The sequence below is a fragment of the Magnolia sinica genome, chromosome 1, assembly GCF_029962835.1.
Source record: "Magnolia sinica isolate HGM2019 chromosome 1, MsV1, whole genome shotgun sequence".
In the NCBI taxonomy this organism is placed as follows: Eukaryota; Viridiplantae; Streptophyta; class Magnoliopsida; order Magnoliales; family Magnoliaceae; genus Magnolia; species Magnolia sinica.
This window is the reverse complement of record NC_080573.1, coordinates 31,969,177-31,982,720: the sequence shown is the minus strand read 5'-3', so window position 1 is coordinate 31,982,720 and position 13,544 is coordinate 31,969,177. Positions and strand designations below refer to the sequence as shown.

At 38.7% G+C, this 13,544-nt stretch overlaps 2 long non-coding RNA genes across 3 annotated transcripts; both read left to right on the top strand.

Moving 5' to 3' along the window:
* Window positions 1–7,555: 7,555 nt before the first annotated feature.
* On the top strand, window positions 7,556–10,263 carry LOC131244732 (uncharacterized). Of its 2 annotated transcripts, XR_009170521.1 has the most exons (5): window positions 7,556–7,810; window positions 7,940–7,971; window positions 9,211–9,701; window positions 9,790–9,979; window positions 10,073–10,263. It is a non-coding gene; the product is annotated as an uncharacterized LOC131244732 (long non-coding RNA). The 2 variants fall into 2 exon arrangements; XR_009170514.1 differs by lacking the exons at window positions 7,556–7,810; window positions 7,940–7,971 and adding an exon at window positions 8,769–9,084 and having other exon boundaries at window positions 10,073–10,261.
* A 721-nt stretch (window positions 10,264–10,984) lies between these two features.
* Window positions 10,985–11,976, top strand: LOC131239775 (uncharacterized). Its single transcript, XR_009168394.1, has 2 exons — window positions 10,985–11,253; window positions 11,446–11,976. It is a non-coding gene; the product is annotated as an uncharacterized LOC131239775 (long non-coding RNA).
* Window positions 11,977–13,544: the final 1,568 nt, after the last annotated feature.

Sequence of the window (13,544 nt, the reverse complement as noted above, 5' to 3'; positions counted from 1 at the left end):
ATGCCTCGCGACAGTTGAGGAAGCACGAAGAAAACTACCCCACGCACGAACTGGAATTAGCGACAATCATCTTCGCATTAAAGCTCTAGAGACATTACCTCTACAGAGATGAGTTCGAGCTCTTTTGTGACCATAAGAGCCTCAAGTACATCTTTACGCAGAGGGACCCGAATATGAGGCAATGACATTGGATGGAGACCTTGAAAGACTTCAAGTTTGAGGTCTCCTACCATCCTGGAAAGGCCAACCTTGTGGATGATGCGTTGAGTCGCAAGAAAATAATAGAATTTGTAGCCTCACTGATGATAGGAGAGTGAAATATGGTAGAGTTTGTGCGAGATTTTGAACAGAAGCTGACGGTAGAGGACCCGTTCAAGAGCGTCGCACACATCCACATACAACCACTTATTGATGACCAAATCATTGTGGCTCAGAAAGAAGATGAACTGCTGGTGAAAATGAGAGAACGTGCAAGTGATAGTGAAGAATCCGAATGGAGGGTTGGTTCAGATGGAGGTTTGCGAGATCATGGCCGCCTATGCGTCCCGAATCTCCATGACTTGAGAAGGAAAGTCCTAGAAGCTGCTCACGATTCAAAGATAGCGATACTTCTGGGCAGTATGAAGATGTATCGAGACATGAAGCGTTCGTATTGGTGGGACAACATGAAGACCCAGATATCAGATTATGTATCCTGTTATCTCATATGCCAGCAAGTCAAGGCAAACATCGCTGACCCCCTAGTTTACTACAGCCCCATGCCCATAGCCGAGTGGAAGTGGGATTTCATATTCATGGATTTCATTTCCGAGTTACCCAAGATGAGGAAGGGGCATGACTCCATTTGGGTGATTGTGGACCAGTTGACGAAATTAGCCCATTTCCTCCCGATTAGAGTTTCTAATTCAGAAGATGACTTAACCAAGCTATACATTAAGGAGATAGTACAATTACATGGAATTCCTATGGAGAGATTGTGTCGGACCGAGACACATGATTTACGTCTATTTTCTGAACTCGAATCCAAGAAGCAATGGGAGTGAAACTGAAGTTCAGTACCATGTTTCACCCACAGATTGATGGGCAGACAGAACGGGTAAATCAGATACTCGAAGACATGTTACGACAGTACGTGCTTGATTTTAAGGACAGTTAGGATGACTGTCTCCCTTATGCCAAGTTTATTTATAACAATAGCTCCAAGCAAGCATTGGCATGGCTCCCTACGAAGCTTTCTATGGGCGCCCATGTCGAGCTCGACATTGTTGGGCAGAAGTTTACGAGAAGAGCTTGGTTGGCCCAGACTTGGTTCAAGCAACCTCAGAGAAGATTGATATTATCAGGCGTCGACTTCTTACAGCCCAGAGTAGATAGAAAAGTTACGCCGATACAAGATGAAGGCAACTGAAATTTGATGTTGGAGACCACGTATTCCTGAAGGTTTTTCCAATGAAGGGAGTCCTTTGTTTTGGCAAGAAAGGGAAACTTACGCTGCGATTCATTAGCCCATTTAAGATTCTAGATCGAGTGGGTGTGGTGGCATACCGTCTCGCCTTGCCCACACCACTCGTAGGCGTGCACAACGTGTTTCATGTGTATGTTCCTGACCCTACCACTACAAGAAAAACATGCAAAGGCTACAGACAAAAACCATAGCTAAAGGCCTTTTGCTACGGATCTAGTCTGTAGCACGTCCGTAGCTATTAGTGGTGTAGCTAAAAGTCCAAAAACCAATGGCTACGGATTCAATCTATAACAATAGAGATCAATCGCTACAGACAAAAGTCGTAGCTATAATTTCTGTAGTGAAATATAACTATGGCTACTGATAATATCAGTAGCTAAAAGTGGAATGAAATCCGTAGCAATATGTTGTAGTTATCAATAGTTACGGTTTTCAGAACAATAGATATGACTAAAATCCATAGCTATTGTTTGAAAATTTTAAAAAAATTTATAATAATGGTGCCTATTTCCATTGCAAGAACCTGCTGTGATTGATAACTCATCTAAGCTTAATGCTGATAGGAATAGTACATAAAATGCAATCAGGAAAAAAAAAACTATGCATTTATTACAAATAACAATCAAATCATACAATGCATCCCACATTCACATTTCTAAATAAACAATACTTCACTTTACTCAACCTATCATAAGAAGATAGAGCTTCTTCTTTCCCTGAAACTGCAGATGTAACTTCTGTGGACTTTGACACAAGATCACTTTCAAGTTCTGAAACCCTTCCCTTAAGAAAGTGAATTTCATTCTCCAGTGACTTCTTTAGCTTGTCAGCTTGTATAAAATAGTATTTGTAGACACAATCAAACAAGCATGCCTTTGTACACATCTCAAAAGAAAGAAAGACAAAAAATACTGAAAACAGGGATTACAACTTTCAAACAAATGAGGTTCAGGATACAGGGATGTACCTCAGCCTTGAATTTTTCACGAGCAGATTCAATTTGATTCAATGCAACTTCATCCACTTGTGCTATTTCTTTATGCTGTAAAAAAAAAAATCATAAAATATTTAAATCCTTAAGAGTATCAGATAATAAATCCAAGTAAAAAATTCAAACAACCTGTAGCATGTGATCCTTGTAGGCTTGTACCTGCCCTTTCAGTTTTTCCATCTCTTCCTTTGTTTTCTACATGTCCTCAATAAGTTATTACATATATAACTAACAAAATTGGAACATACTTGTAGAAACATTACATAGTAAGAGAGAAAGACATGAGTAAGAAAAGGAGGAGAGAAAAATCAGGCCAAAATGTTTCTCATATAGATTTTATATATATATATATATATATATATAAGATTATAGGTTTAGGTTTAGGTTAAGGTTAAGGTTATAGGTTTAGGTTTAGAGATTTGAGAATAGGTTATAGGTTACAGGTTTAGGTTATAGGTTTAGATGTAGGTTATAGGTAGGTTATAGGTTATAGGTTTGGGTTTAGATTTAGGTTTAGGTTTATGTTATAGGTTATAGGTTTAGATTGAGGTTATAGGTTATAGGTTTAGGAATTCGGGTTCGGGTTCAGGTTCAGGTTTAGGTTTAGGTTAAGGTTAGGGTTATAGGTTTAGGTTTAGGGATTTGAGAATAGGTTATAGGTTATAAGTTATAGGATTAGGTTTAGGTTTAGGTTTAGGTTTAGGGATTTGAGAATAGGTTTAGGTTTTAGGTTTTAGGTTTAGGTTTAGGTTTAGGTTTAGGGATTTGAGAATAGGTTTAGGTTTAGGTTTAGTTTATAAGTTTTAGGTTTAGGTTTAAGTTAAGGTTATAGGTTTAGGTTTAGGTGTAGGTTATAGGTGGGTTATAGGTTATAAGTTATAGGTTTGGGTTTAGGTTTAGGTTTAGCTTTAGGTTATAGGTTATAGGTTTAGATTGAGGTTATAGGTTATAGGTTTAGGTTATAGGTTATAGGTCTAGGTTTTAGGTTTAGGTTTAGGTTTAGGTTTAGGGATTTGAGAATAGGTTTAGGTTTAGGTTATAGGTTATAGGTTTAGGTTTAGGTTTAGGTTTAGGTTTAGGTTTAGGTTATAGGTTTAGTTTATGGGTTATAGGTTTAGGTTTAGGTTTAGGTTTAGGTTATAGGTTTAGGAATTGGGGTTCGGGTTTAGATTTGGGGTTTAGGGTTTAGGGTTTAGGGTTATAGGTTATAAGTTTAGGTTTAGTTTATAGGTTATAGGTTATAGGTTTAGGTGTAGGAAATCGGGTTCGGGTTTAGGTTTAGATTTAGGTTTTCAAGTTTAGGTTTAGGGTTAGGAAATCATTGTACCCACCATATGTAGTTTGTCTACACCATCCATCTGCTTTTCCAGATCATTTATGGGGTTGAAACCAAAATTAAATCATATCTAAAACTCAGGTAGACCATTCCACAAGAAACAATGGGTAAAATGATTTCCATCATTGAAACCTTTCTAGGGCCTATAGTGATGTTTATTTATCATCCAACTTGTTCACAAGATCACACAGACAATGATGAAGGGAAAAAATAAATATCAGCGGTTCCCACCTTCTAGGGACCCCTGCTCAACATCCGGATAGCTCCGACGCACATCCGGATCTGCTTCATCAATTTCGAGATAATACATAAACACAGGCTTGTCCAAATGGTCAGACTACCTATATTGTTGTCCATAGGAAATAGACAAATTCATCATGGTCATAACAGCGGTTCCCACCTTTCAGGGACCCCCGCTCAACATCCAGATAATTCAAAAGCAAATTCAATATTAAACTATAATACCTATATTTATAAATAAATAATACATACCATCTGATGGCGAATAACAGCCATGTTATTCCTCCCAAGACACGCTGGTCCTTTTAGCTTGGACCAATTGACTTTATTCCTTTCGCTTGCTCTCTTGAATTCCTTAGTGATATGTTGATTCACGAAGACCAACCAATCCTCCATAGGGATACCTGGGGGGGGGGGGGGGGTGGCAAGATATCTCTCACAACTGTAGGATCCTTTCTTTGATGAAATCCCGCAGAAACAGATTACGTTTTCTATAGTTGGTAACAAGACATGGAAGGAACAAAAGGAACACACTCCTAAATCGCATATAAATACCTTGAAGGCAGCAACATCAGGATATTTAGTTGCCAAAGCCCTTTGCTTTAACATCTCTCATGTACAACATGTATAGGCAAGAAACCCTATTATGTAAAGTTACACACATTGGAAAAACCCTGAAAAATAAAACAGGGCCCTCTATAATTGCTTGTTCATGTTCATGTAACTATCACTAGCTTGTTTCAGGTACCTATCCCAATCAGACTCAAAGATCCAATGCAGTTGAGGCTAAAGCTTTGTCAGAAGTTTTGACATTGTTCAACGTCTCAATTGCTGAACCACCTCATGGTGGATGGGTCTTAGCTAATGTTATTTCATGGGAAACAAAGATGGATGTGGAACCTACGAAGTAAGTTGGTCTAACATCAGGGACTGGGGAAGAGAGATAATTCAGCAGATGGTTAAAGAGTGCAAAACAAAGGGAGATCTCTGTGGGATCTCTCTTTCAACAGGTTTGTGGTCCATTTTGGCAGATCATGATTAGAGAAACTTCTATAATAGTCATCAACTCCCTGACGAGGTGTTCAGGAGGGTGAAGTTGGATGTCATGGCCCGAGCCTCATCTCTCAAGTCCTTCGCTAATTGTTCAATTGGTTCTGCGAATGTTTGGTCAAGGTTGTAAATTTGGGGGTGTGGATTCCTCATCTATGCCATCTTTCTTCTATTCAAGAAAATAGCGTTACTTCTCTAATATAAATATATGTGAACCTATGCCACTTATCCAATTGTACTCCTTTAATTTTGTTCTAATAAATAAAAGTTTCATTGTTTGTTTGAATAAATAAATAAATCAATCCTTATAATTATACCCGGTGTTGATAAGTGCAAACAAAAAAGTGAAACACCATTTTGCGCATCGTCAATGGTGTTTGAGTAATTCTAATTTTCACATTTTCAGTTTTGTTGCATGAAAGTAAGAACTCTCTTTGGTTGATGAAATAGTATGGTGGTTGCCATCCTAGTCATCTGGCAGTCTTAATACGCTGACCGGCTTATGGATCCTATGGAATTCATTGGCAAAATCTGAACAGTTGGAGTATTGTCTATAGTCATATTCTATAGATGGGACATTCCCTCACTTGTGACGGCAGTAAATTGACAGTTCTTTTTTGCATAATTTAAATTGGAAGGAGACAAGGTCACACTACACCAAAATCGCCAAACCGATACGATTGGCATTTTGGTTCAGAAACGGCTTTAAGCCGTTTCTGATTTGAAACGGTAGTGAACCGTACTCGAATAGTGGCTCTTATACATTGTTACTTTCACTTTTTTGTTGTTGTGTCCCGATTGGTTGTTGTATATTCTTATTTCTTATTATTATAGTTTATTATATTATTTTGAAACAGATGGACGAAATGGATTCTATTAGAACCCTCTGTGGACCCCACATGGCCCGACAGTCACATTTACATAAATATGCCGTAGACTACTGGATTATTCTCATCGCCAAAACGCCCTGATCCCTCCAAAATGCCTAAAATGCCAAAACACGATCTCCCTCTCCCTCTCTTTTGATCTCCCTCTCCCGATCTCAACTTCTCTCTCTCTCTCTCTCTCTCTCTCCCGATCTCCCTCTCCCTCTCTCAATCTCCCTCTCTTTCGATCTCCCTCTCCCGATCTCGACCCTCTCTCTCGATCTCCCTCTCCCTCGATCTCCCTCTCCCGATCTCAACCCTCTCTCTCGATCTCCCTCTCCCTCGATCTCCCTCTCCCGATCTCAACCCTCTCTCTCAATCTCCCTCTCACTCTCCCTCCCTCTCTCGATCTCCCTCTCCCTGCAACATTCATCATCCCACGATAGTCCCCAACACATGGGGTATCGAACATTGTAGAAGCAGCAGCAGCAGCAGCTCCATATCTGTCGTCCACGGTTGAATGGGGAAGACTGAAGGGAGGGAGTGAATGCAGCAGCAGCAGTAGCAGCGTGCAGACAGGTACGCCCATCCCCTTCTTACAACATTTGTTGCAATATTGATAAATCCCCTATTTCCCTGCTTTAGAAAACCATGAAGGTTCTAGTTTACCATATTATCTCTTTTCGGGAAGTCTGTTTCCCCATTTGCATTTTTAAATCCCGGTTCCTCGATTGACATGACAGTACCTGTGCAAGGAAAAGATAGAACTCAAACATTCAGGATAGAACAACTTTCAACCAACTGCAAGTGAAGGTTTGATTGAGAAATTACCTGTTTTAGTGCTAATTATGGTCTAAGCTTATTATTGACAACTATGGCCTGTGACAATAGCATCTGAGGACCATGAAATAGAAAATAGAAGAATAATGTCTTTTGTAAGGTGAAGACAAGTAAAACAACATTGGAAAATCAATAATCAACACAACCAAAGCAATTTTCAGTTGAAAAGCAAAAACCAAATCCTGTTTTCTTATGTCTGTAACATCTCTGTAGTCTAACTAACTAAGGATGAGAATATAGGCTAATTAATTAGAGCAGTTCTATTTATTTTTATTTGATACTTGTTTGACACTTGATATCACACAGATGGTTGGGAAGAGAATGCATTAACTGGTTGTGATATTGGTAAATTACTTGGTTGAATTCTTGTTCATTGGGATTCAGCCTCCTGCATCAGTCCTAATTCGCTATGTTTTGTCCAAGGAAACAGGTAATTCCTGATTCCATAGCAGGGCTAGAAAATCTAGAGGAGCTTCACCTTTTGGATGCAATCTTCTTCTGGCTATGTTGCTAGTAATCTAGAGGATTTGATAATGTCAGTATTCCAATCCTAGTAACAGTGGAAATTCATAACTCAATCACTAAAACAGGAAATTTAATTCAAGTTAGCACCAGCTGTAAGAAACAATGTCAGTAATGCTTGTCAATAGTAGAAATATTGGATGGAAAAAAGAGTTATGTTAATGATTATTATCCATACTTCCGATTGAAATGCTGACGTCCATCCATTCATGCCAGCTCCTCCTCCATTTGAATTGATCAGTCTGATTTTTGAGCCAGTACATCCCACCTAATGCACGGCTTAGATATCCTACTCATATGGTAAGGGTGCATGTATGGGTGTGTGATGGCTTAGAGAAGCTCTTGGAATTGTAGGTACTGAGTAGTTTGTTGTGTCCTGCTTGTTATGTGTGCTGATTTTTATGTGTTTTGCAGTTTAGCAGTTATATTTGGTGCAGGGATGGTGACTAGTTTGTCTCCTTGTACACTAAGCGTTTTGCCTTTGACTCTTGGCTACATTGGTATGTACAGAAATTTATTTAATATTATTTTGTTTGTGATTATATTATGGAATTGGGAATCACACATTTGACATGACATTTCTTTTCATAACTTGGGTTGATGAATCGCTGTTGTTGGAAATCCTCCAGGAGCTTTTGGCTCTGGTAAAAGTCGATCTCGGGTAACAACTTTTCCTCGATAAACTTCCCCCCTTTTTTTAGTGCCTTACAACCTTGCCATATTTTTCACTTGGGGATCTCTTTGTTACTATTGCATCAAAATAATTTTGTTTTTCACTTTCTTTCTTTCTTTCTTTCTTTTTTTCTTCTTCTTCTATCTAATTTTTTTTTTTTCTGAGAATTTAAACCAATTTGGAAATATCTCCCCAAACCGAGCAAAATTGATTCTAGGAGCTAAGACAGTTTTTATCAGTCATATGGGGGTAGGGCTGTCAATGGGCCGGGCTTGGGCTAAACAAAGTCAAAATTTTGAATACGGCCAGCTCATCAGACCCAGCCCAAACAGTTCAAAATCTGGGCTGAAGCCAACCTCAGGCCTGCCCCATTTTGCTTTTGCCATGACTAACTCATCCAAGCTAGACTTGACATACATGCACACCGGTCAAGACCATCAAAATCATTTCCCTTTGTGAATGGAGCATCACCCGAAAGTTCTGCTGCTACAGGCCCAATTGTCTTGTTCATGGTTTTGACTATTGGTTATGATACATCCATATTCATCCATATCCTAACTGTATTGGTCATTGAGTTCAGAAAGGCTTTTATTAATAATTTAGTAGGTTTTCATTTTTGGAAGCAGCAAGCCAAGGTTCTCATGTAGCCACAGACACGGATTTGCTTCTTGCATCAGAGTTCAATATCATGAATGATTATATGCTGTCAGGTTTGTCAATTCAAGATGATTGTGTACAAAACTCGCTTGAGTTCTCTCGTTAAGCTCAGTGCTTCAAAGGGGGCTGAAGGAGCAAACGTTTGCTTCAGACCCTACAAAAATGGGATTTATCAATGTTGTCAGGCTTATCTTCAGCATTATTTTCTTTTGGTTTTAGCATCTCGAGTTGTGTATTGTGCATAACTTGTACTTTAAGGAGATTTTTTTGCCCATTTCAATTAAACTTTTTTTTTTCCATATTGTTGGTGTCACATTTTTTCATTTTATTTTTCATCACTAATTCTTAATTGTCAATATTTTAGGTTTTGCTTAGTCTCATCGATTTCGTGCGTTGGTACTTCTTGGGAGGTTCCTGGATATGGGACCTTGGGCTGCAGATCTGGTATTTTTTTTTTTCCCTCAGCCATTCTTTTTTTTTTTTTTGGCCTACTATGCGTTTGTAGCTTCTCTATGATACAACTTAGACTCTCCAATTTACCCTTCTTCTTCTTCTTTTTGGGTCTTTTAGGCCTTGTCAGTTGGCATCTTTCCCTACGTGCTTAAATTGCTGCAAACAATAGCCACAGAATTACGCCAAATTCTTGCATTTATTTGGACAAAGATCCTTGCATTGGATAAGGCATTCACGTTTTACTCTGGATTGCCCTGATGCTTTCTTATTTTCTCTTTTGCCCATTAGCCTTTAAAGCTATAAATAAACTCCTTGTAGCAAATTACAATTCCACTCTTGGGGAGGGCCATGCTTTTGTTTTGGCAGTTGTTGTGGATGGAAACCGGCGGGAACAGGAGGCCTGTATTCAGGCGAATTTGATACATGTATGCTTGAGGCATCTGCAACTTGCAAATCCACATGATACACAGACTGAGCCTCTACTTCTCCAGTGGCTTTGTCTCTGTCTTGGAAAGCTGTGGGAGGATTTCCCATAAGCACAGACAATTGGTTTACACGCAGATGCACCAACAATATATGCGCCTCTGCTCTCAGAACCTCAACCTGAGGTATGTTTTGTTCTGAGGCCTGTAATTCCACTGAAACCCAATCAATTAGTGCATGCATTTTTAAGCAGTAAAAGTTGCCTAGTTTCAGGTCAGAGCTTCCACTGTTTTTGCTTTGGGTGCCCTTCTTGACGTTGGATCGGACACTTTTAGAGATGGGCTTGGAAGTGATGGAGACTGTGATGATGATGAAAAGAATAAAACTGAGTTAAATATTGTCAAAAGCCTCTTGAAAGTTGTTTCAGATGGAAGCCCTCTGGTTAGGGCGGAGGTTGCTGTAGGTCTGTGAAATGGTCCCCCATATTTTTCATTCCCCTACAAAAATTATTCTAGTATGTACTGTAATTAATTAGAATTCTATGTTATGGTAGCAGCAAGGAAACAGATCCAGTTCTTCTGCTTGTGGAAGTGCCAATGTGTTAGAGGCATTGGGGGTAAACATCAATTTGGACCCTGAGGTTAGTGTTATAAAATGATCAAATGATTCCATTTATACAGAGTTTCTTTTACTTCAACATTGATATGGTCGTTTGTCTTTTTAATGCTTTTTATTATGATGAGCTAGGATAGCCAGATATATTTATATGCTTATAATACCTGTATCTTGTTTTGAAGAGCTGAATCGTGCAAATTTTTATTGAATTTGGTTCATTTCCGTATTTATGATTTTTTTTCTTTTCCTTTAGGACATGGTAGAAGTGATGGGCTTCATGGCTATGTTCATTCCCTTTAGGACATTTTTATTTTCCTGTGGGTTGCTCCCATTTCTATTTTATTTTCATTGCTTTCTATTTTTCTTATAATAAGGCTATTTGGTTTTATTTATATCAAGCATAGGTGGACTGGTAGATATGAAGCCCGTCTATGGGACAACAGCTACAAGGAAGGCCAAACTAGAAAAGGATGAGCTTCAACAGCTTACCTCCTGAACAGAGATCAGGTGGATCAATCCTCGTAAAACCATTTATAGAAACATCGAGCCACTTCAGCTGAGAATTCCTGCCCAAGCTCTGCAGCAGCGGGCCTGAGAAGAGATTGTTCCATATTAGAAGTGTATCGAGGAGCGGAAGGTCTGCAATTCCATCTGGAATTGAACCGCTCATGCTGTTATACATGAGACTGAGCAGACGAAGATTCTTCAAGCCTGCGAAGCTCTTCGGTATGGATCCAGAGAGATGGTTTTCAGACAGGTCTATGTTCATGAGAGACGTTATGTTGCAAAAGCTCCATGGAATCAATCCACTGAGTTGGTTCCTGAAAAGAAACAGAGTATGAAGATTGGCAAGGTTGCTGAGATAGTCGGGGATCGGGCTGAAGAGATTGGCGTGGGCCATATCGAGGTACTGAAGTTTGGTCATGCTTCCCAATTGCCATGGGATGCTTCCATGGTAGAAATTGTAGCCAATCTCTACATGGGTCACTGTCTTTAGGTTACCTAGCTCAGGAGGGATTTTGCCACTCAGTAAATTCCTTGCAAGGTGAAGGAATTCAAGGCTCTTGAATGACTGTACTTTAGGCACATCAATTTATCACATGGAGACTAGAGCAACTTCTGGTATGTGCTTTTCTGGAGTGAGGCTTACCATTCTCACTACATTTCTTTTGATGTTTGGAAGAAGGACAACTTTTCTGAATATCAATTTTGTTAATTACAGTCAAATCTTGGCCATTTTAGATTTTTAAGCAGCAGGACTGATTATAAATATCCTGATGAACTTCATACATATTTGTGATGATTTTGTGGCAGGTTGATAAGGGGATAAGTTCTGAAATAGTCCGTTCTGTTCTTTCAGAGCGTGCAAATTGCCAATGCTGAGGACCGCTTGCTATTGAGCGCTTCTTCCCATTCCGTCTTCACTTTCTTGCTAATGCTGGGAAAGATTATCTTTCGAAAGCAGTGGAAGGATGTCTTGGCGATACGCAGAAGACAAGAAGAGATTTTCATCCCTCTCATTTGGACACAACGTCTACATCACTACAGTGGATCATGGTGAACCTGGTGAAGCATCAGGATGTGCAGGCCAAGCTGGTGGAAGAGATCGATCGGGTTATGGGGGATGGACAAGAAGACATTGAAGACGAGGATTTGCAGCGGATGTCATATATGAAGGCAGTGATCATTCTAGAAAAGGGAAAGGAATTGTTGGATTATAGAAGCCTGGAAATGTAATGTTATATTGAAATTGGAAATTGGAAATTGGAATTGAAATTGAAATGTGTACTAGAAACGAAGGAAAAGATTATTATGTGTGAATCATTCTATTGTCTTTTTCTTGTAGTTGTGTAATTATCTGGCATATAATATAAGTAGAATGTTCCTAAAATTCCGTCCTAAAATCTGACCGTTGGCAACATTAATAAGCATTCAAAACCATTTTTAAAAATGTGCCTAAAATGTGACTGTTGGCACCAGAACGGTTTAAAACCGTTCCTAAAATTCCGTTTCTAAAAAGTGAAACGGTACCCAAAACGATTTTGAATCGTTCCTATATTTTTGTGATGACTGTTCCTGAAGCATTTAGGAACGGTTTAAAACCGTTCCTAAATGACGATTTTGGTGTAGTGTCAATAGCTAAAAGACTATTTGCGGGTTTCAATACCTAGGGGCTGCAAGCAAAGTTCTGTTCTGGACAAATTGTCCAGGTCATGCCATTTTGGATAGGTTATCTTGAACTAGCTTTTCACAACGAATGTATCCCGAAACATATATCAACACAGGTTTAGCACTTCTTGAAGATCAAATTGTGATTAAAAATCTTGGTCACAAAGCACATACTGTGCAGCTCGTGAAACAAAACTTCTTAAGTATTGGCTGAGAGTAACAATACACAAGCCATCATCCATTACATTAAAAAAATAATAATTATTATTATAGATGCAGTAGTACCATCTCAGGCGAGCCATCCATATGCACACAGTAGGACCTAAAATAGGAGACAACTTTTTTAAGAATGAAATATGAGACATCTATAATGGCAGCTCATCTTGGATGAGAATCTAACCATGCTTCTAGTAGATTCTCAATATACTTAATCTAAAAGAATCTTCATAGCATGAAAATTGCCAAAAACCATGATTAAAAAATGTTTCATATTTCATTTTCAATGGCATTGTAGAATGGTAACTGAGCACAAGTGGGAACCATATCATTATCGGAATCATCGTAACCTTGTCCCAGATATTTGGAGGCAGCTTTACAAATCCTGTTTCATGCATGTAACTAACAGGTGGAGTTTGGGCAGGAACTAAACACAAGGATTAATTCGCATGAAACATTTGCAAGCTATAATAATAGCTCTACATCTCCTATATCAAGTGCCTTGCAAGCTGTAGAGGATACAATCATGAGCATGCATTCCCAACTAATGTTGTGGCACAAACAACCAAAAAAAAAAAAAAATTGCAAAAAGGGTTGATGATGTAAACATTGTATATGCAAAAAGAGTTACTAGTAGCTTCTTAAAAGATCATTCATTATCACAATTCAACCAAGATGCCTACTTGCTTTTGTAGTCAGCACATTCCCTGTTCTCTGGCAATTTAAGAAGTCCTTCCAATATCTGCAAATGATGCACCAAATGAAGGGGAAAAAATATCAATCCCAAATTATAATAGAGAGATGAAAAATAAAAAAATAAAAAAGAAGAAGAAGAAAAGAATCTCTATTGCAATCCAATGTAATTGTGACAGATGTTCCTCTGTGATCTTTTGTAGCCCACAAACTTCTTTAATCTCATGGTATAGATAGTCCTAGAACAACAATCGAAATCAGAAGCATATAAAACTGAAAAGGTAAAGATGAAGAGATGATTGAATCTATTGAGAGAGCTAGAAAATAAAATCTGA